Here is a 23,289-nt window from a genome sequence, read left to right as displayed (position 1 = left end):
TAGGATTTGAGAAACTAATAAATTAAACAATTTTAAGATGAAGTTTATGATGATCTACTTAAATGACAAAATAAACTACGTGATTAAAGTGGAAATTTCAAGATTAAAGTTTAAATTTTATGCTTTTTTCCAACTGTGTGCCTTTTTTTTCTCTGTACCCTAATAAGCTTTCATATGACACTCAGACGATGGGATACGACTCGCCTTTTCACAGCGACTTTGATATGTGACAACTTCTTTTCTATTTCAGGCACTGTGCGACTTTGTGAACTTGAATTTCTCCAACACTCTGTCACTCGACCAACTTCCTTTTGTTCTCCAACACTCTGTCATTCGATCAACTTCCTTTTGTTGTTTATACCACTGTTTAATGCAACAAATAGCACGTTTTTCCTTGTCTCCACTTGGTATTCGCTGAAATTCTTCTATTTTCCCCCGTGCTTTTCCCATTGTCTTTTCACAGAACACTGAGCTTAAGGGCTATTTATATTGATTTGCATATTCAAAGAGGTGTAATTCTGGGAGGAGTTGGGGTAGGTCAGCAGGCGCGTGCACGAGCATTACTTTTCACGATGACCGGGATTTATGTAGAAGAATGTGGAAGTTGGCGAACGCACAGATTCCTGCATCTGGAATTTTCATTTCAGCTTTTGTGCTTATGTCATGTTATAGTCCGAATTCTGCACACGATGTTATACATGAAGCCCCAGGACCAGATGATAATTATCCTCAAGTTCTTAAGGAGGCTAGTGAGTACATATATAAACCCTTAACACACATTTTTAGGAATTCACTGTGCACTGGAGAAATTCTGAAGCACTGGAAAATGCCAAATATCATCCCATTATATTAAAAGGGTAACAGGGCAAAACCAAGCAACTATAGGCCAGTAAGCTTAACATGCATCACATGAAAATTAATGTAAGGAGTTATTAAGGATAAGATTGAGCCACACCTGGCAAGGAGTTATTCTGAATAGTCAGCATGGGTTCAGAAGAGGGAGGTCATGTTTTACTAACATGCTGGAATTCTATGAGGAGGCAACAAAATGATACGATCAAAGTGAAGCATATGATATTATTTATCTTGACTTTCAGAAAGCATTTGATAAGGTGCCACATAAGAGGTTGAGTATCAAATTAACTCTTTGAGGGCTGAATATTTTTTGCAGGCAACTCACTTTTCTGAAAAGCACACAAAGCAAAGGTTTCACATGTAAATCAACGTTAAAACATCTGTTGCTGTGACCGCAGTCAAAGCCTGTTTAGAGTCTCTGGTGACTGCGTAGGGGCAGCTACATGGCCGGTAGGAATGCATGGCGGGCCAGCTGCCTGGTCTGTCTTCTTGTGGCAGTGTGACACAATCTGGTTTGTACCTCTTGTCATCGTGAGTTTCCATCCTGCCAGGCGAACATTGCCGTAGGTACATCTGCTACACAAGCTTGCTCAGCACCATGAACAGCTGGGGACTGATCAGCTGAAGCCGGTAGTTCAGTTTCATTTTCAATCTCCATCTTCAGATCACTTGCATCAAAACTGGAGTCTGACAAGTCAGAGTCTGATTCGGCGATAATATGTAAAACGTCGTCCACAGAGTATTTTGCTTTGCACATTTGCTTTGGTCTCTCGCCAGACGTTGATGCCATTTTAGAGATCGTTTACTCTTCACTACTCACACATATGCAGGTAAACCAACGAAGCTAACTTTCCTTCTAGCAAAGAGAGTCGAACTAAAACGTAACAGTGAGTTCTACAGCTGATTACCGTCCTCTACCCCTGAATTTCAACAAAAGTTGACATCCGCCCTAAAAGTATCTTATGAAATATGTTTTTCATTGCTTATTTTTTTATTTATTTATTTCCTCATTTACTTGTGTCAGTGACACAGCATGCAACATGAAATACGCCTTGAAATGAAAACTGTCACTTTCATCTGCCAAAGTTGGGCTCTAGAAAATACTGTCTTTTGATTTGTGAATTGTCAGTAAACTGGAAATAAATGTTTGGCCACCAAGGGTCATATTTACAATAAACACTTCAAATGCAGAGCTTTTTGAATTAAGTGGACACTTTGCACAGTAATTCTGGACAACTTTTTCTTGCACTATCTGTCACCGATGTTCACAGTCACAACTTTGCTATTGACTGCTTGCCATTGTGAACCTGCCTAGAAGGCAGTGAAATTGTCTGTTTCTTCTATAGGATCAAAATCTTGAATCCTGAACACCACCAGACTGACAAATGGAAAACAAGCAACAAATGACCAGTCTTGACAACTTTATAGAACAGTGCAACACTGTAATCTAAAATAGGTGTCAGCTTGTTTGGAGCAGTTTGACTGCATGACAATACATTAAGATGACCCTGTCACCTATTACACATTTTCATGGCAGGCCTACCTATTGCCATTTCTAAAAAGAACAATGCCTTACTATACTTGGAGGAACATGGAAAAATGTGTTGGCCACAGGAGAATATTTTAACACCTGTATGACTTTATAATACAACATATACCTTTTCAGCTATATGGGCTTTAAACAATGTTAGCAATACTATGTGCAGCAGTATTGTGGACCAATAAATCCTTCTTTTGCTCTAGTTTTGGAAATTTTGTTCTCTTTTATCAGCTGATGTAAACAGGTTTTTTGGTCAAACTGGACAGTTACTTCTGGGGGCTTTTTTTTTTTTTTTTCTAACCTATCTGTCAGTCAAGAAATATACTATAATGCTCTCTTCGAAGTGTGTGCTAGCATGCCCTACAGTGGCCTAGTAGTTCATCTAAGTCTGGATTCTGCCTTGTACCAATGCTAAAGTAATAGCCTCCAGTTCCTATTAAACCTTAAAGTGGGTTAAACAGAGTCACTAAATGGATGGACAGACCTTATTTAAAAATAAGGTGTATAATGTACAGAGTTCATAATTCCAACTGTTGGATGTAATGTTTCATAAATGCTAATGATAAAGTTTGAGTTGCAGTATGCAAAATAATACAGTATGTAACGTTTTATAAAAGTACAAATATAAAACAAAAGGCTAATTAAATAATATTCATTGCTATGGGAGTGTATTAAGGTTGGTCATTCAGAAAAAATGCAAAGCCTAAAAAGGGTGCAGTGATTCATAGTCTCCAGAATTTCAAAATATTTCATGCACTGGCAGTGTGCCCCGCACGAAAAGCCTGATATGCCTCTCTGAACAAAAGTCACCTGCCAAAAAATCTTGTAGAGAAGCTCTACAGCACAAACAATCACAGTCAACCAATTACCATTTGAAAAGTTAGATACTGTATGTCATGATCTCAGCACTATCACTAGCCATAATCATCACATATGCTGATGTCTCAACATTTGACTTCCTAAAATGATATTTTATACAAAAACAAGTGAACATATTTTTAACTTCTTTAATGTTTGTAATAATATCTGATCAATAACAAAAAGTAATTCTTGTTCAGCTGTGCTAAACTTCATAATTTAAATAGTTAATGTTTTAGTAGTGAGTGTTTTCCCCATTAAAAGGCAAATCGACTATTTTCAGGTTTAGCTGCATTTTTGCAAGCTTTTTAGTTTTTGCTTCACTATTGCTGTCAATCAAACCACCATTCTCTGTTTTCATGTCTTCACAATTCTTAGCATAAGAACAGAACAGAATCTTTCTTCATCTCCGAAACATTTGAAATTAGGACCAAGAGTTAGAAGGCAAATATAGAGGTAATAAAACACAGTACTGTGTACACCTTTACCGAACACAAATTCATCCAGAAAAAAAAAAAACAAAGTCAGTAGATAGTAATCAGGTTTGGATATTGAACAACTTTAAATTTAACAGCACTGATCAGTGATTTAATAACTTTTAATGAGTTTCTTACTGAAACATGCAGGAGAGATTAGCATATTAACATTTATGGTTCCAGATGCCACATAAGTTTTTCCAGTTGCTTCTTTCTCTAAGTCTAGCACTTTCATTAAACTACATCCCTATTTCCAAAAATGTATGCATATTCTATGTTTAATTGAAAACAGTATAAAGACAAAAATATATGCTCATTTTGAATGTGATGCTAACAATATCTTTCAAAAATCGGGAGTGGTCTCCTCTCAGATATGGGGATGGATATTTAAGGAATAAATCGCAAGACAATGATTATATTTTTATATTATGTACATTAAAGAACCATCAGCAACAAATCAAATCAAATTGCCTGCAGTATAGACCTGTTACACACTGAAAACATGGGCATATTAAGAAATGAAAAATATAACAAAAAAGACTATTGAACAGTATTGAAATCCTGTATCAGGCAAGAATGGGACAACATTTCACTTCCAATACCACAGCAATTAGTTTTCTCAGTTCCTGAACACTTACAGATTGTTGTTAAAAGTAGTAGTTCTTCAAAAGTGTTACTAGCATCAAATTCAAAAATAGCTTACTTTAAAAAAAAAACATTAAAATTTCTTAGTTTCAACATTTGAAATGTTGTCTTTTTACTATTTTCATTTAAATATAGAATTTACAACATTTGCAAATCATCAAATTCTATTATTATTTACATTTAATACAGCATCCCAACTTTTTTGGAAATGAGGTTGTGATATCAGGCTCCTTAGACAGATTCTGATCACTGGAAAAGTTATAAGATACAACTGCCAAAACTTCCGCTCCCAAAATAATCTCATCACTGAACCCTGAGGTGTCAAGCAAGGTTCAAATGGTATTAAATAGCATGTAAAGTATTAATAGTCTTTGATTCAGTTACTCTTAATTGCTACTCCTGGATAGTGTTTGCCTATTTACTACTGAATAAGGGGTATAAAAGTGTATCAACAGTAAGGACACTCAGTCCTGGATCAGTAACAATTCATATATAGACAAGCTTGATCAAATGACCTCTCAGTCATATCTCTTACTGGGGATAATGTGGGAGTATGTAATAGACACCTATCACCACCTCAGACTCTGATGTTAAGGTCTTAAATTCTCAATTTCCTTGGAAATGCTTATGACCTTGGCTTAAAGCCACATATGTGTATGTGGAAGTATACAGTAAGAGCTGGGCTTTTATTCTTCCTTGAATTGCAAAACCATGTCATTAATTAACCTCAACATTATGAAGAACCTTTGATAAAATACACTCCTAAACAATGATTGGTTCCTCTATATACAGTGTATTTATACATGGTCATTTGAATATATCTATGATGTGCTACACCACATGATGCCCTACCGAACTGCAGCAAACAAGCAGTTCACATTATTATACGGCAAGTGATAATCTGGGTCAGTTAACATTGCTTGCCAAGGACATATCTCTAAGAAATTCTGCTGCTGGCTGCATTGACAGACTGCAGAAAATAAAGAGGGACCAGAATTTTCACAAACAAAAAAGATCATATCATAATATCCATTATCTTTTCTATGACTATATTTATATTGGCTATCACGAGAAGTGCTTTTTAATCCTTATTACAGTCATTTGCAGTAACTACTTGCTATATATAAGACTGGTAAACATACAGTAAGTAAAACATAAGAACAATAAAAACAAACAATCTCTTCTGAGATATTAAAGGAGCAAAATACATTCTTCTTCATGGCACTACAAAGCCCTGTGGATTTTAGACGAAATTATATTCTGAATCTATTCAGTACATATTACTGTAATTATACATTGATGTTTTATAATATTCTACACTTCTTGTTTAGAACTGCAGGACACCAATGTGTGTTACATTCCAGTATACAATTCAGATATCATAATGTGAATTCATGGAAGAAAGAAATAGGTTTGTAAGAAAAAATAGTGCAAACAAGCCATTTCTCAAGCAACTGACCTACTTTTAAAGACATGTTTAGTATGCCACAATACAGCCATTCTACTGAATTGTTAGAGGTATATTTGTTATCTCAAGTGGCAGAGTGGTGTACTTGATAATGTTTCTGCTTGGCAGATCAAGTAAATGGGGTTTGAATTCTACATCTGGATATCATCTGTGTGAAGTGTGCCAGTTCCACCCGTGTCTGTTTTGGGTTTCACCTGGTAGGCTGATTTTAATCCTACTTCCCGAAAGAAGTGTGTGTGTTAGGTTTGTTAACTATTCCAAACTAGCTCTGTGTGGATGTGTGCATGACACTACGATAAACTGGTGTCCAGTCCGGGGTCAGTTCCTTCCCTTCCACCTGATGCCTGCAGCAATAGGCCTTAATTTGATTTAGGGATCTAAGAATGTAATATAACATTTACTGGCTCTGTAATGCAATGATAAGTAACATATATATCTTATTCAGCTACTACTGAAGACTATTATTATTTTAAAGATATTTACATTTTAAATGTGTGGTATAGTTAATAATAATTCTCTGCATTTATTTAGCACTTTTCTCACTACTCAAAGCGCTCAGCAATTGCAGGTTAAGGGCCTTGCTCAAGGGCCCAACAGAGCAGAGCCCCTTTTGGCACTTACGCAATTCCAACCGGCAACCTTCTTAGAAAATGGATGGATTTTAATCATCCCAATTATAACTACAGACTAGAGTCATAAATAGCAATAAGAGAATCCTTGTAAAGGAATAATTCTTGCCCCACTCTCATTTACCTTACTTGTCCTTTCAGAGTATAGGTATGTGTTTTCAAAACTCACAAATGTCTGTGTATGTGAAGACTAAATAGCCTAATCATATAAAATTAAGCAATGTGGTTTAAATAGAATGAATTGATGACACATATTCTATCCATTAATGTAAAACCTATTTAATCAAAAGTACCAGTGAAATAAATCTACTACGACTAACAAAGGACAAATGCTGGGGATAACAGATTATACACAAGATCAATCAGACAAACATAAAAAACACTGACTTCAGTAGCTTATCTTTAGTTGGAGCCAGTATATTCAGAAAAGATAAGAACAAAAACCTGCAAAGAAGTTGACCCAAAACACAGCTTTGAAAAATGCACAAGGCAAATGTGACAATATCTGACCTTTCCTACTAGACTCTCCAATATCTCATCTGTATGTGTTCCCTTTTCATAGGCTATCTATTCCTGCAATCCATAGTGAACACCTGTTATTAGTCCACCTAACAAAGTTGGTTTTTCATACTCCTCTAATTTGCTTTTCCTCCACTTCTGATGTTATTTTAAGATAGCTGTCACTGCAGAATACATTACACTCTTAAATCTGTTTTCTGCTTAAAACATAGACATACCCAACACCCTTTAGATGCGTATCCCACCTCTGTTTTCCATAATTCCAACATATCTTGCCTAGGTGTCCCTATTGCATATTTATGGGAATGACAGTGCATGGCTGACCCACAAAATATTCAGAAATATTTCAGGCATCAGAACATCTAGTTAATGCTTAACACAAGAAAGTTACTAAGGGGGTCTATATGTTCATAGAGTGCCAGACTATACAACTTTCCAATTTCTGTAAGTTCATGAAACATTTGGATCTCATCCTAAGACCCTAGTATAATATTTGAATCTTGTTCCACCTATTTCTCTGTTGTACAGTATGTCAGTCACCACATGACAGATGCATATATGTGACATATAAATACACTCATAAGAAATTCTCTGTGCCTAACATGATATACTGTTATATGCTAAAAGACAGACAGGAACTTTATATTTATTATTTGCATATTTTGCTGATACTGCTATCCAAGTGCTTTTGCAGTACAACCATAGGTTTAGTGACTTACTCAGGGTCACATAATGAATCACACAGTAAGTCTGAAACAGGAATTTTATGGTTTATGTATATATAAAATATAACATAACGCTCTCAAACCCAGAACCTACCCTGACAACACAGGGCATAAGATATGAAGTAGTACTGAAAAGAGCTAGAGGCCTTTCACACACCTATCCACATTAAAATGCAGACACAATTAACCTATCCTTCATATCGTTGTGGACGAAAAAGGAAAACTGAAATAGCCAGCGGAAAACACCATAACTACAGGGAGAACACGTTAAACATCTTATTAACCCAGATTTGAACACCTGAGTTACCAGTGCTATGTATTGTCCTACCTACTGTACTGTGAAGTCAACATGTGTAGTAATGCCATTATTGACCACCAGGGGACACTACCATCACAGAAGGGGGTCACTCAAGCTGTGGTGTATTACTATACTTAATAACATAAACTCTATTACTGTGTTGAGGCTCCCCATATTTTTACAAGGGTACCACTCCGGTACACCTCAGCAGTGAGACTAACATGCAGGAAGACATGGTGCCACATGGGGAAGTTTTACCCATATGACACATGAGAATGATGATGTCTGACTCGACCCTAGAAATGCGTACAGTGTGATATCTAGAAGAGTCTGGGGCACAATAAAAAGAGGCTTTGATTTCTTTTGATTAGAGTCGGGAGGCAGCTGGTGGCAAGAGCTCAAATGAGGGAGGAAAGAGAGCCAAAATATTAGAATGTTGGATGGGGGAGCAATTGAGAGAGTTACCAGAGACAATTACTGTTTAGCGAGGTTCAGAGGGCAGAGGATTTTATTTTTTTCTCTTTTGTTGTACTTTTCCGTCCTCATGTATTGTTTATTCATTCTTTCATTAATAAAGCCTTTTTATAATATATTACTGAATTTAATTAACAGACCAGGAACTATTAATGAAAACACAGACTCTAGGGCCTACTCCACCTCTTTTAACTGGTACACTGTATCATTGTTTGGCAACTAGCACAGAAGCATGTTGTCACTTGTAAAATACTCTTCTGGCAAGATTTTATAAGTTCAGATACATATGTGAATACTGAGTAGTTTCATTAAGTATTAAACTGTGAGAAAACAGGATTTATGAGATATATATTGAAAAATAATGAAAATAGCCCACTTCCTCTCATCTAGAGGAAATAAGCACTGTTCACTTTTACTTGAAATGTATAATGTTTGTAAAGAAGACATTAAAGTAAAAATAGTTATTAGTATTGCCAGGTTGTTAATTTTCATCTGGACTAGACAGAGTTAACTATATCAGAAAAAATACTACTTTTCTGATACAGATTGTGAAAATTAAACAGAAATAAAAGAATTACAAGGAAAAAACGTTCTGAACACATTCCTTTGGGCTCATTGACACCAGCCTTTTATCTCACTTTGGAATGTGGCTTGTTACTGTATGGAAAACCCATGTGGGCTGAAAGAGGTGCAATCTGAGCTGAAATAAACACACTTAGTAAAGTGAATTGATTCAACTTAATGACATGAAAAGCGATACAGGCATATAAGGAGGAGACAAGAAAAATGCAGAGTCACCCAGCATGAATATTTTACTTTGTATATACTTGAACTTCCATGTACAATACATCACATGATTTCACTTCTTGTTCATTTCTTCTAAATTAAACATCTTTTACTAGCAACACATGAAATAAACCCTATTGACAATACACTGACAAAAGCAGGTCAAGTCTTCTTTTTAAAATTCAACTTTATTTATGGACCTTGCCTGGTAAACATTCTCTTTGAGTTATACATCTTTGTAAATGTAGTACTGTGTTTAGTAACAGACAACTGCCTTTTAAAATGAAGAGTGAAACAAAACATCTATCATACTAGTGCCTAGGATAAAAGGCAAATCCAGCTTAATTTATCACAAATATGCAAATACATTAACTTTATTAAAACAGGTATACAAAATGTATAGATTTTGATATACAAATATATTTTACATGCATACAGCAAAATTCAGCTATAGCGTCATTGTATGTCAATCCACTCATAACGTTTATTATTCTACTCAGTTGCGTTATCATCATCATCATATACATTTCCATATATATCCTATATTCTTGTTATTGTAAGTATTTAAACACAATTTATAAAATGTGTCTTGGTTTGAAGTTTTATAGTACATAATGTTACTGTTCATATCTAAGAAAGTCCAAATGTTTGACCTCGGACTACAAAACCACATTCAATCAACAATAAGGAATGGAAACATAATATACTTATATTCATGTGTTTTAATACTCACCAGGCCAAAACTACTAAATTTCGTTGAGGTTGGAAATCTTTTAGTTAATAAATTCCATTCACAAAACAGTTATTCCATATCAGTTACTATGGCAATGTCAAGCACCAATGAGAAGGCACGGTTAATAATGGGGTAAAAAAGTGAAGTTCAAGTTGAACAGCTGCCTGCTATTAACATTAATATATGAAATATAACGCCTTCCCTCAAGTTTTTGAAAGATATGCTACTCAGAATTTAAGACTGCATGTTCACTTAGAGAAGCAAGCATCTGGGGAAACAACTGCTTAAGATGTATGTCTCGTATATTAAAAATAAAGTCTAAATTATGTTAAGATATATTAAGTATGGTTACAGTGTGCGACCTGAGTTTCACAATCAATGGAAATCTTTTTTACGATGTGTTTGTTGCACCTATATATATAATGTGGATATATATAAAAGGTTTGCTTCCAATCAATCAAATCAGATCGGCAAAATGATTGGGTAATATGAGACTATATACTTAACAGATCATGCTTTCTTCAGCTATGACGCAAGCTATATGGAGTAATAAATTATTTCTCATGAGGCTACTGATGCAAATATGAGCGGTTGTTTAAAGTTGAATTATATATTTATAAGCTGCATGTTCAAAGCCTGTGAAAGCACTGACAAGTAGAATCAAGAGCAGCACTCTGGGGCTAATGAATGAAGGCTCACGTCCACTAGGCTGCTGCTCCTTTTTTTCTCCCACCGAAGGTGTTTGCACATTAGATCTGGAAAGCTGACATCATTACTACACTGAAATACTGACTACATTATGTTAAAATACACATGTACTTGTAATTGCATCCCACATCATTACTAAATATTTAGAAAGCAATCAACTGCTAGTACTGAAACCCAGTGATATGTCGAAATACTTATGAGTATAGGCGGCAAGGCAACAAAACTTCTAATACCCGATTCATATTTATTTACAACGCCCGAGGGCCACGTTTCGTGTTTCCAGACACTCATAATTTCCTAGAGACCACGAGAAATCCGACCTTACCTAAATTCTTTAGTAAATTCGATAAGAAAAAAGTGTAGAGATGTGTCACTTTTAAGTGTACGCGTAATCGGCAAACAACAACGAAAAAGAAAACCTGAAAACGCCACTTACCTGTACGAGAACTTCAGCGTCAAAGAGTATCGCTAGCTACCTCTTGACTCTGGCGCTCCGCTGTCAAACACGAGGAGAAGCTCTTAGCGGAAGAGCACGGAAAAGGTAAACAAACATCAAAACATTACATCAAAACAAATGAGTAGTGGCACATGGATTATGTCGCGGCAGAAATGGCTTAATAACGGTCGTTACACCAATAAGCGAGAAGTTTCCACTCCGGAGGAAGTACATTACCAAGTATTGAACTGACACAGTGACAGCTAGACGAAAGCGAAAAGGTTTGTCAAGGAGGAGGGGCAGTAGCATATGATTGACAACAGAAGTGGCCAATGTGAGGGCCGGTTGAAGGTTGCGTCACATACATTAATAAATTAGTCTCCTTTTTTCAAAGACAGCGGGGATCGGGTACAGCGGCCTTTGCTGACGTACAGTGTTCTCGCCGCGGGCGCGGTGGGTGGTGTCCTTCAAGGTGTGCCGGAGGATGTGTCGGTGAACGACTAAGGGCGCTTTAACAAAAATATGTTAGGAATGACGACTACTTAATACTGACTTACTGGACCGAAAACGAGCCGTGTTGCCGAATTGTAAATGTCTTTAGTAATGTCAGCCGAGTGTGTGAGACTTTGAACATATGGGATGCTGCGCGAAAGAGAAATACTCGTAAGATATCGTGTTTAATGGCCGTCTCTCTTAATCTGACTGTGCTTTAGTTTTGTTGTTTTGTGTCTGTTTATGTAACATTATTTTTGGTAATGCAATCTAATACTGTATATGGAATTACATGTAGCTGTTTACGTTAATTCATATACTTAATAGGCAAATGCTTACTGAAACTAAATGACTTCTCTAGTTACCAACAGTTAAAGCAAAATGTCACCAGCCTAATTTCACTTCACATATTTACCATTTTTAGGTTCCGTCTAGCAGTATCAGGTGTCATGCATTCTGGTAAATAATTAACTCTTTCATTGCATGAATTATGTGTACATCTATGTACCTTTTTACTACAAGGATGGCATGAGTGCAAGTTAAGTAAACGGTTTCTCCACATTTCACTTGTGCCATTTCATACTTTTACAGGATGGTGGATTGGTCTGCATCATCAGGGTGACTTGGGTGCACACCTTGGGGCTCTTTTTCAAAAAACAGTCTTAGCATATTTGAGAAAAAATGCCCAATAACAGGAAAAATCCAAGTTTTCACCAACAGGAACTTACAGCAGCCTGATATCCGGTTCCCATCCATATTTCTACTTCAGTCATCACAAATATAAACCTGTCTAAGTAAACCTAAATAAAAAGCTCTTTAAAAGAAAAATCGGGAGTAGTCTCTCCTAGACTTTCTCATATACTCAGATATGGGGATGGATATTTGAGGAGTAAACTGAAAGACAATAATTATATATTTATATTATGTACATTAAAGAACCATCAACATCAAATCAAATGAATAATATGTTGAACAATTATTATTAAAGTAAAGTTGAATAAATCTCTGCAGCTGCATGAATAAAAAAAAATCGAGTATGAGTTCAGGTAAAGTACCACTTCCAGTTAGCGGAAATAGCCCAAAAGTTGAAAGAAATCTATGTTTTGTACCTAACACTTGTATGCACAATTTGGTTGACCTAAATGAAAGCATACTCAAGTTATTGTGTTTACATACACATACACACACAGACATAATTCTTAAAAATCGAAATTTATGGACTCAGGGAGATCTAAAACCCAAAATGCACAATAAAATGTTATCCTTTTGTCACAAAGTAGCCACTGGCCTTCTAATAATGTTTATTTGAAGATTTTTAACTGCAGTATTAGATGAATGTTGATTTCCCTCAGATGTAATGTTGCACTTATTAATTTTATTGTTACATTCATTGTAAAATGTAATCAACAAAAAATGACTTTTCTACTTCTATGCCTGATTTATTATTGCCATATGTGATGTTCATAATGTCTGAGTATATGGGTGTGCCTAGTGGTGGTAGAGTGCTGAGTGTTGACACTCTGGAGCATGTGAGGGTCTTAATCCGGCCTTGTCTGAATCATTGCATTGAAAGAGTGGATAAGTCAATAACTTTGTCTGTGATCAGCAAAAGCATTATTTGAAATGCCTTGAGTTCCTCCTTCATTAGCAGCATCGCCAACCTTTGAACAAACAGTAGATTTTACTGTCTTTTGAATGACTCCCTTTTTTCCACTCTAGGGGTTGCCTCTTTCTCATGTTTCATTTAGGTGGATATGGCTACACCATTTTGAATGAACTACCATATGCGCTGTTCTTTTTCAAAGCTATCGAAGTAATAGTAGAGGTACTTTAAAAATAAGGATGATATACTTTATGAACTGATGTTTATTAGAGAGTCAGTTCCTTATGTACTCCCAAGTGGAGCTGTCCAGAAAGATCCAGTTTTTGTTAATGACCATCAGCACTGATTGGAGAAAACTTAACCAATGCACTGTTAGGGACCATCGTACAGTGGATTATGTGGCAACACTAACTTAATAGGCAGGTTACAGTGTACTGTTGGATAGGCTGATTGGGATCTTTGTAGTATTGTACTGCAGGGTGAAGTCTCAAGAAGTTTCTGAATTACTTTTGGAGGGAGCTGATATGCCAAGATGAGAAGTATCAGAGAAGTTTTCTTTTGCAACTTTCAAGTAACAGTCATTTTGTTTTTTTCTAAACATTTCTAAAGTCAGCCTTAAACTTTCTTGGCTCATATGACCTCTGCTCTGTCTGGAAACTGCATCAGCCTCGAAATGCATAAGTGAAGCCATGGTGAAGTTGCTATCATTAATTAGTTACACCCTGTGTTATCATGTAGAAAAAAAGCCTCTATCCAAAAGTTTATTTCTTTACACTCTATCACAATTTGGGATTTTTTTTGTTATGTGCAATATTCCCTTTTTGTGTGTTCAGTTCTTGACAAAGTGCAAGGACTTACTGAGAGTTGTTAACATAACCTGGAGACTTTTATCTCAATTCAAGGGCTGTGTATTGAAAAATTAAGCTTTGTTTGGTATTTCTTGTGTAGTTAAAAATGACAATTGTTAATGTGTCAAAATCAATTTTAAAGGAATGATTCTTTGGAGTTCTTTCTTACACTGGAAAACACTTGGAACCTTTACCATTATTTTGATTCCTCATGGAAAGTGAGACATAATTGTACCTGCTTGAATGCTACCCTGAATTTCACAGGTAGTCAGCTACTCTAGTACAGAATTCTGTACTTGGAAGTTAAAAGTACTTTTTTTCTAGTGTGCTCATAATATAAAATCTTTAGTCCTGCCATTGTTTATCAGGGTGGGACATTAGTTAAGGAGACCAGCCTCAACCATTTTTTATCTTTGGAAGACCACATGTTGTTCATAACTGTCACTTAAATGAGCCTTGGCTGATTCATTAGAACAAGTTAATTGCTACCATCATCCGCTTTGTAAAAAAGCATAATTTTCATAATAAATATGTCCTCATTGTACCAAAGGTAGTTATCATAATAGATATGCCCCCATTCTGTTTAGAAAAGTTTACAATTATCTGCACCCCATTTTAAAAGATCATCACAAGGGAGATAGATCCCCATTCTGTTTAGAAAAGTTCAAATTTATCTGCATGTCATTTTAAAAAACATCATATGGACATTGATAATTTAAATAAATTCATGCCTTTTTTCCACACCTTATTGTTGGACCCTCCTGCAAGTAATATCTAATCAAAAGAAAAGAATAATCATGCCCCTAGTATAGCATGACATCATATTCAGTTTCTTTCTGAGGTGTACAAGGAGAAACCACCTCCCACATCTTACTTTTAAAAGTCAGGTAGAATAAGTATACACCATTGTTCAGCAAATTCCTACCTTTAAAAATGAGGAGAATGGGAGCAGGCACCGATACAGTGTATTGCCGCACCCATCACATGACAAACCACCTCAGAATCCTAATTAAAACACAAGTGCAGCAGGTGACACCTCAGCACCACATTAACTTGAATGGGATAGAACAGTGTGAGTTTTTTTTTTTACAGTGGCTGGAGTGCCAATCCTGCCACCAACCCCCCAAATGTTCCCTTACAAGTTGGAGGAGCTGCTTGCAGGGCTGGATGCAGGTTAATGTTATACCCAGAACAATGCAATTGCAGGTTAAGGGAGTGGAATCACTTCTGGCATTTATAGAATTCAATTCTGGCACAGATCCCTAGCCTCAGAGCCACGACACAATTAAAAATGAAAGCTACAACAAACACACTAGCATACTAGTAGCATTCTGTGAAAACTCTGTGCTGTTCACATATTTACATGAATGGATGATAGTATTGGGAAATGCTAAATGCCATCCAGAGATGTCCACTCTGTCTATGTACCCTTATCCTTCTGATTCTGATACACTACAGAGAAGTATGTGTGGCGATTGAATCACTGGTGATTCATAGACAGTCTGTGCCTCACGCATTGTCTTTTTCTAAGAATAGCACCTTAAGATTTGGCAGATCTGGTCCCACAGTCTGTTTCTAAGAGATCATTTTGTGGTGGCTCAGTAGTTGTCTTGCTGTACAGGATCAAGAAGACTCAGTGCAAACAGATTGACTGATTGTTTTAAATATTGAACTGCAGCCCACGTGTTTAATGATTCAGTGTCCACCTTTGACTAACTGGATATTCCTTAATATAATTATCTGGCAGTATTTAGAACATAAACAGTTGTACCAATGTAGTATACATTGGTGGATGTTTTCTATAGAAACACTTTATGTAAACTGAAAACTACAGTATGTATGCACTGTAAATATATCTTATGACAATTAAATAGTAGAACAGCCTGCCAAACTGGTTTGTTTCTGATGAGTACATCATTCCATCTGAACATATTTCAGTCACTTAAAAGTGACTTACAATACATACTAGATTTGCTAATGAGTTTTGTTAATTCTGTTTTTCTCTCTGTCTCCAGCAATACAACAATTTTTATTTTCATCTGTGGCAAAACTGGTGAGTTGAGGGCACATCTAGGGGGGTGTAATTCTTGTCACTTCTTATGGTATTTATTTCCTTTTAGGTGAAGCTGTACTTAATAAACCACAGTAGTCATGAGCCTTCTCCCTATCAGAGGGGCAGGTAATGTAGTGTATCTCAGGCTATTTCACTTTTGTTCACTTTCTTTTATTTATGGGTTTCCTCTTTGCTTTTGTATATGCTGAAAGTCATGATGTTGATAAACCATATTGTAGAAAATATTCCTTTAGGCAGAAAATAAAATGACTTACATAAACACAAAAACAAAAAATGAGTGAACAGCTCTGAAAACATAACAAAATCAAAATATCACAGTTTTAAACATAATAAATTATTCTGTTTCCTTCCTTTTCCTACATACAGTAGGTTTCCCTTAATGGATGGCCATCACATATTATGTCCGCAATAAACCTGTGCAGTTTCCAGTGAAAAGAATCCCCTCTGCAATATTTTACCAAAGAAGAGAGAATTAGGTCACTTTGAAGTTTCAGAAAACTTTAAGACTAATACCACTTCCTGTGACTAAAATATTTTGTATGCCTGCTTCACTCAGACACAGCATTCAAAAACAAATGTAAGGATGGCAAAAAAAGATAAAATAACCTGAGTGGTAAAGAGCGTAAGGTGATGGGTGTGTAAATTATAGGGGAAAAGATGATAATAATAAAAATAAATGAAAAAGATGTGAGTGATGATGAGTCACACAGAAAAAAGAGAAAGTAAGAGAGAACTGACATCCAAAATAAAGTAAATGTTTTTTGTTGTGCTAAATAAAATACACTTCAAATGTTTTAAATTGCTACTAATACAGCTTCTTTAATTGAAGTGCACCATGTGGCCACCACAAAGTGACCATCCAGGGATTAGACCAAGAAAAACATTTTTCCAGTAAAAATAACATATTAGTACCTATATTTTAACTTTAATCATTGCATTAACATTTTTTTATCATTTATTATTAAATACAGTACATGTAATGATCATATCACACCATTCTCAAACCTGCTTAATCCAATTCTAGGTCATGGGAACCTGAAGCCTAATCCAGCCAAACTTGGAGCAAGGCAGGAAACAGGCCTGGGGAGGAAAAGTCCATCACTGGTCAAACTTAGCATTGCATAGCTTTATTTTTCTATGGTTTGAATACATCTTGTAGGTGGAGTATATACTTCAAAATTATATTCATATTAATTTTAGGATTATGGGACACAGAAAAAATGAGTGTTGGCAATACACAGCCAGTACCCAGACAATAATTCAAACCTGGGATGGCTCCACCTTTCTGCTCATTTGCTGTATTTTGGCTTAGAGCAATGAAAATATGTTGGCACAAGCCTAGAATAAAAACCTTTAAGAAACTGGAACTCAAAGTGACTGCTAAATCTCATTTAAAGTTACACCTTATACAGAAGGTTTTGCTTGAGGATGAGAATAGTTGAGTCTATAATATAATTGAAACACATTTAAACTGGGTCTGTGCTGACTGCACTAAAGAGCAGCAGAGTTTAGTTAGAAAAGGACAAGTGGTGGGTCATATTTGGGAAATCAAAAAGCAAATAGCCAGGAATTCAAAAACCAATAAACACACATACAGTATAACCAGAGCCAAAACATAATCAAAAAGCAAAGCCAGAATTCTTTAATAAGAAGTATTTAAAAAAAAACAACAGGATTTGTATGTTAAGGTTTGGATGGAGCCAAATCAAAGACAACCAAGAAGTGCATGACGCGTCCTTTATACTCTTGACCTGAATATGTTATGTGCTACACACTTCCACGTTGAGCTTGCTTAGCAATGGCATGACAACCCACAAATACTCCTGAAAAATGTGGCACCCATAAGTAAAACAATGTGGTACTGAGAGAGAATGTTACTTATTTTCATTAAACAGATAATATCAATGTCGAATGGAAACTTCCAGATGTAAGAGATCATTTGTACCCTCAGAAATTAGGCTGTTTAATGAGAACAGGTAATTGAAATACACATTTATTACTCACATGGCAGATTCATATAAGCCACTACATAGATAGGGGTAAAGTTTTTTTTAGTTTATTTATTTGCATATGTATGTTTGTGTAACATATGTATGCATGTAGGTGTTCCGATATTTTTCTTCCTCCTGTCTTTTTATATTTTAAACATATGTCTATGTAAGATCATTATTGATGCCCAAACCAAATAAAATTTCCTTTATGGCATAATAAAGTTGAGTTGAGTTGGACATTTTTAAAAAATGGATCAAGCACCAAAATAGATGTGACCATGAGATTCCATGACCTCTAAAACCCGTAAAATAAGGTCTAAATAGTTTTAGAGGTCAAGGACATTATAAAAATCAGAAACAAGAGCCTGATCATGGCAAAACCTAATTATAAAGATACTTGAAAAAATAAATTAACATTGATATTTATTATGTCTACTGCTATTTTCTTTATAAGAATGGGATGCTCTGTCTTATATTTGTTAGTGACAAACATTACAAAGCAGTTTTTTTATTAATGAAATTGGATTTTTTCCAGATATACTGTATGTGTTACAACAGAAGAGTTATATAATACAATAATCAAACATATGTTACCATAAACAAAGATGAAAAATCAGTCCAGTCAACAATAAAAAATGTAGTTTGAAGATCGAATTTTATTTGTACCATCATTAAAATGCATATCTATATATATAAAATTGAATTCTATCACGCATACAGTACCCCACCTATTTCTACAAAACTTTGCAGTCATTTCCAGCATAGTCCAATTTCCAGTATAGTCTAATGTTGCATATAGGCTAATGGAATTATAGATTTTCAAAGTATAAAAATATAGAAAAAATAAAAACTGAGACAGTTTCACTAAAAGCTGACATTTTTGCTGAAACTTTGCTCTTTTAAACTCAGATCTGCTTTTTGTTTATTTTACACATGTAACATACATTTTATTACTCTTCCAGTCAAAGCTGGGTAGAACAGCTCGTTTTTTACCAAGCTTAGAGAGCTTGGTAATTAATTGTGGTGTCCTTCTACTGTAGATTACAATTTATTTAATTGAGAGGCATATAAAATAATTTGACATTTTAGATTTAACATTTTGTATAGAGTATATCTGGAATTGTGTTGATCTCTTTCAAAAACTCAATATGAGAAACAATTAATTCAATTAAGTTATCGTTCCTTACTAGAGGATTTAATCGACAATAGTGGGTTGTGCAGAAAGCATAGCGATTTAAATTCCAAAATCTCTCTATATATGAAATCCAAAGTCTGTCTGGACACTTTTTCACGAAAGAACTGTTTTTCTATAATTTGCTCGAACATTACTGTTGATTTTGAGATTTCTCTCATTACACTAGGTACCATAGTTCTATTGCAGGAGTGATTTGTTCACGGTAATCTGAGACAGAGGCTGCGGGCATAGGGGAGGGGGAAGCATGACGTCAAGAGTGGGGAGCCGGGCGGGGCAGTCCCCACACACGTGCCAGCCTCCATTCGAGTCGGTCTACCTATTGCCATGTTTTGGAGAGTACCTTGCTTCCTCTTAGCTAGCTATACCTGTTTGTTTATTGATTTTTAAAGTTTGTCCTGTTTCACTGCTATATGGGACATCAGGAATGGGGAGCCGGACAGGGCCCTCATCACTCACTCGCCAGCCTCTGTTTGAGTGGCTGTACTTGCCACCACATTTTGGAGCATACCTTGCCTCCACTTAGCTAGCAATACCTGTTTGTTTATTGATTTTTAAAGTTTGTCCTGTTTCACTATAAGGACAGCCAGTAAGATAATAAGTGATAATGATTGCATAATTTTGCAAGATTTAGGAATAGCCAAACTATTGTTATTGCATTCTGCTATATCTCATATTTCTTGAATTTGACTTAGTGTAACAAAATATTTAATAAAAAAATGGGGTAACTAACTCTTTGAGGAAATAACTAAAAATTTAAAATGGTCTAACTAAGCCCCCGAACACACCCAAATGTTATACCATGTATACATTTTCTAACTTGTTTTCCTTAAAGCTCATGATTAAGACATTTCATATTCTGACTTACTAACCTTAATGTACAAGCAATATGTGATTTTTGCATTTTAGAACTAATCATATACTGGAGATGAGATATTAAGAACTCTCTATATTTTTTAACTTTCAGTACAATTCTACATTTACACATTTCAAGCCCTGCCAATGACCATAATATGTTCTTGACTGCAGTATTGCAATTATAAAATGGCCACCCATGTCAACCTTGCCTTTTCAAACAAGGCTAAGAGCAAACGCTTTTTAGTTCTTGTACTCTGACATGATAAACAGTACAGCAACTCCAAAATACAGTTCCTCCCAATGACATTGACAAATTAGTTTCTATATGTAATAGTATCCAATTATTGTTATGAATATATCTAGTAATGAAAAAGCATATTATAAGAATGTCTTATTGTCTATTGAACTGTCCATATTCTGACGATCATACCTCACAGTTGTTATACTATCCTGTACACAACTTTACATAATGATCTCTAGATTTTCACTGTTACACAATGTTGCACAAATGAAAAAATAGCCACAAGTGTTAAACAGCCCAGCAGTGCACTAATGGAATTGTTCAAAAATAAAAATAAACATAATAATATAACCAAGTGGTGCCTTAAGCAGAAAGCAGAGGCAGCTTCTTTCTCTAAAATTCACTAAAACATAATGATTTTGTAACACACAAGACAATCAACACTGATTCATTATAAATACTATATGTCTGAAGATGAAACTGAAAAGTCCAAGTCATGGTTAAACAAAGTAGCTATTAATAGGCACAAATTGTGCATGTCTGATAAGCAACTAGCTATGTTTCCCGGTGTTGCCAAGGTGTTTTTTTAGAATGTTCTATAAATTTTAATTTACACTTGTCTGAGTAAGTCACATTCAGTTGTCCATGAGAGATGCAGTTTGACCGGAGATGTCTGGCTACAACACATAAACTAACAGGGAACTGTACCCATTTAAAGTGGGATGTTAATTTGACAGGATGAAAAGAATCCACAAAATAAATATGGACTCTCTTTTATTAGTTCTTGTTAAGATTATGGGTGGTCATTCTGCCAATAAGCTGCTCTGCTTGGACTGTTATTCTCCTTCATCCTGTCAAAGGTAGTCCCTGACATAGAAAAGGAGAGACCTGATGCTTGACAACAGAAATATCATTCCCTGAGCCTACCATTGCATCAAGCTGCTATATAACCTATGTTCTGTATTAACCTATAAGCAAGACTATCCCTTAGTTGTGCTACAGTTTTAATTAAGATACATACCACTGTGCTTGAGTGAGGATAAACAAATATACATACATTAAAATATATGCCAGATAAGCTTTAGTTACTGTGCCTATAAAAAGTATTCACCCCTTGGATGTTTTCACATTTTATTGTTATACAACTTTGAATCACATTTTATTTAAGTTGTCTTTTTTGGCAATAATCAACAGAAAATCACTCTTTAATATCAAAGTGAATACAGAGTTTTGCAAAGTAGTCTAACTAATGAAAAACAGAACACAAATTACTTATTGCATAACTATTTATATCCTTTAACGTGACACATCTAAATCATCATTGGTGCAGCTAATTTGCTTTAAGAGTCACATGATTAGTTTAATGTGGATCACCTGTCTGCAGTCAAGGGGTTTTAATTGATTATAGTATAAATGCTCCTGTATTTGAAAGATCCATCTTGTGGTGAATTAATATTGTGGCTCACCATATACAATGAAGATCAATGAACTCTCCAAGTAACTCTGTTAAATGGTGATTGAAAAACACAAGTCGGAGCTGGATACATGCAAGTATCCAAATCACTGAATATCCCTTGGACTCCAGTTAAATCAGTCATTAGGAAATGGAAGGAGTACAGCTGTAAATCTGCCTAGAGTAGGCCATCCAAAAAAACTGAGTGATCGAACAAGAAGAAAAGTAGTTAGGGTGGCCACCAAGAGAACTCTGAAGGAGTTGCAGTCTACAACCTATTGGCAAAACTGGAGAGACTGTGCAGACAACAGCTGTTGCCTGGGTGCTTCACCAGTTGCAGCTTAATGGAAAAGTAGCAGAGAAAAAGCACACATGACATCTCAGCTAGAGTTTGTCAGAAGATACACAGGAGACACTGAAGAAAGCTTGAAGATGGTTCTATGGTCTGATGAGACAAGACTAAGCTTTTTGGCCAGCAAAAAGCCAAAGTGCATAAGTCAGGCACTGCTTATTATAAAAAAATCACCATCTCCACCATGAAGCATAGCGGTGGCAGACTTATGAGGGTAGAAAGTAAAATGAATGCAGCACAAATCCTGAAGGAAAACCTGATGTAGTCTGCAAAATCCCTGCACCATGTGCTTTCCTAAAAGTCAACAACACCAAGCATAAAGTCAAAGCTACACAAGAATGGCTTAAAAACAGCATTGTTATTGTGTATATTATTTTGTCACATGAAACTGTATTATAAAGTAAAGTATTTTGTTATTAATTAAAAAAATAGCTATCCTGCCCTTGCATTTTAAAATGGAGGTGAAGGGCACAGTTGTTCAAAGTCAAAACCACATGAAGAATTTCTGGTTGGACTTGAAAAAGTCTGTTCACTCATGATCCCCATGCTACATGATAGAACTTCAGCAGTTCTGCAAAGAAGAATGGGGGAAAATGGCAAATAGAGATCTGTCCACCGAGTCTAAGCTGTAACTGCTGCCGAAAATACATCTACTGAATAGTGTCTTGAAGGGGCTGAATACTTACGTGATCAATTATTTGCTGTGTTATGTTTGTAATTAATTTGAACTACTGTGCTGAAATCTGTTTTCATTTTGGTATGAAAGAGTCTTTTTCCCGTTGAGCAGTATCAAAAAAGCAAAATTAAATCCATTCTCAATGTGAAAACTTCCAAGAGGTGAAAACTTTTTATAATCACTGAACGTGTTATTTCAAAAATCTGCTGTTATTTTAAAATGGGAAAAAATGTTACATTTGTTTCCAGAAACATATGGTCCCAACTAGGGCCAAAAATAGTGAGGGAAATGTTTGATCAAACAAAAAATGTAATGTACAGGATAGAATGCTAACCAGGAAAGAACCATTGCAACCTGTA

At 35.5% G+C, this 23,289-nt stretch overlaps 1 protein-coding gene across 2 annotated transcripts in view; it reads right to left on the bottom strand.

The window, feature by feature from the left end:
* LOC120515422 (oxysterol-binding protein-related protein 3-like) overlaps positions 1-11,436 on the bottom strand; it is a 183,533-nt gene extending 172,097 nt beyond the window's left edge. For both annotated transcript variants that reach the window (XM_039736396.1, XM_039736395.1), the window contains exon 1: positions 11,151-11,436. The gene's annotated coding sequence lies outside the window, so the exon portion shown is untranslated. The remainder of the gene's footprint in view (positions 1-11,150) is intronic.
* Between the last annotated feature and the right edge of the window lie 11,853 nt (positions 11,437-23,289).

Source organism: Polypterus senegalus, chromosome 15 (genome assembly GCF_016835505.1).
Source record: "Polypterus senegalus isolate Bchr_013 chromosome 15, ASM1683550v1, whole genome shotgun sequence".
In the NCBI taxonomy this organism is placed as follows: Eukaryota; Metazoa; Chordata; class Cladistia; order Polypteriformes; family Polypteridae; genus Polypterus; species Polypterus senegalus.
Note: the sequence above shows the minus strand (reverse complement) of the source record. Positions and strands in the feature narration are given on the sequence as shown.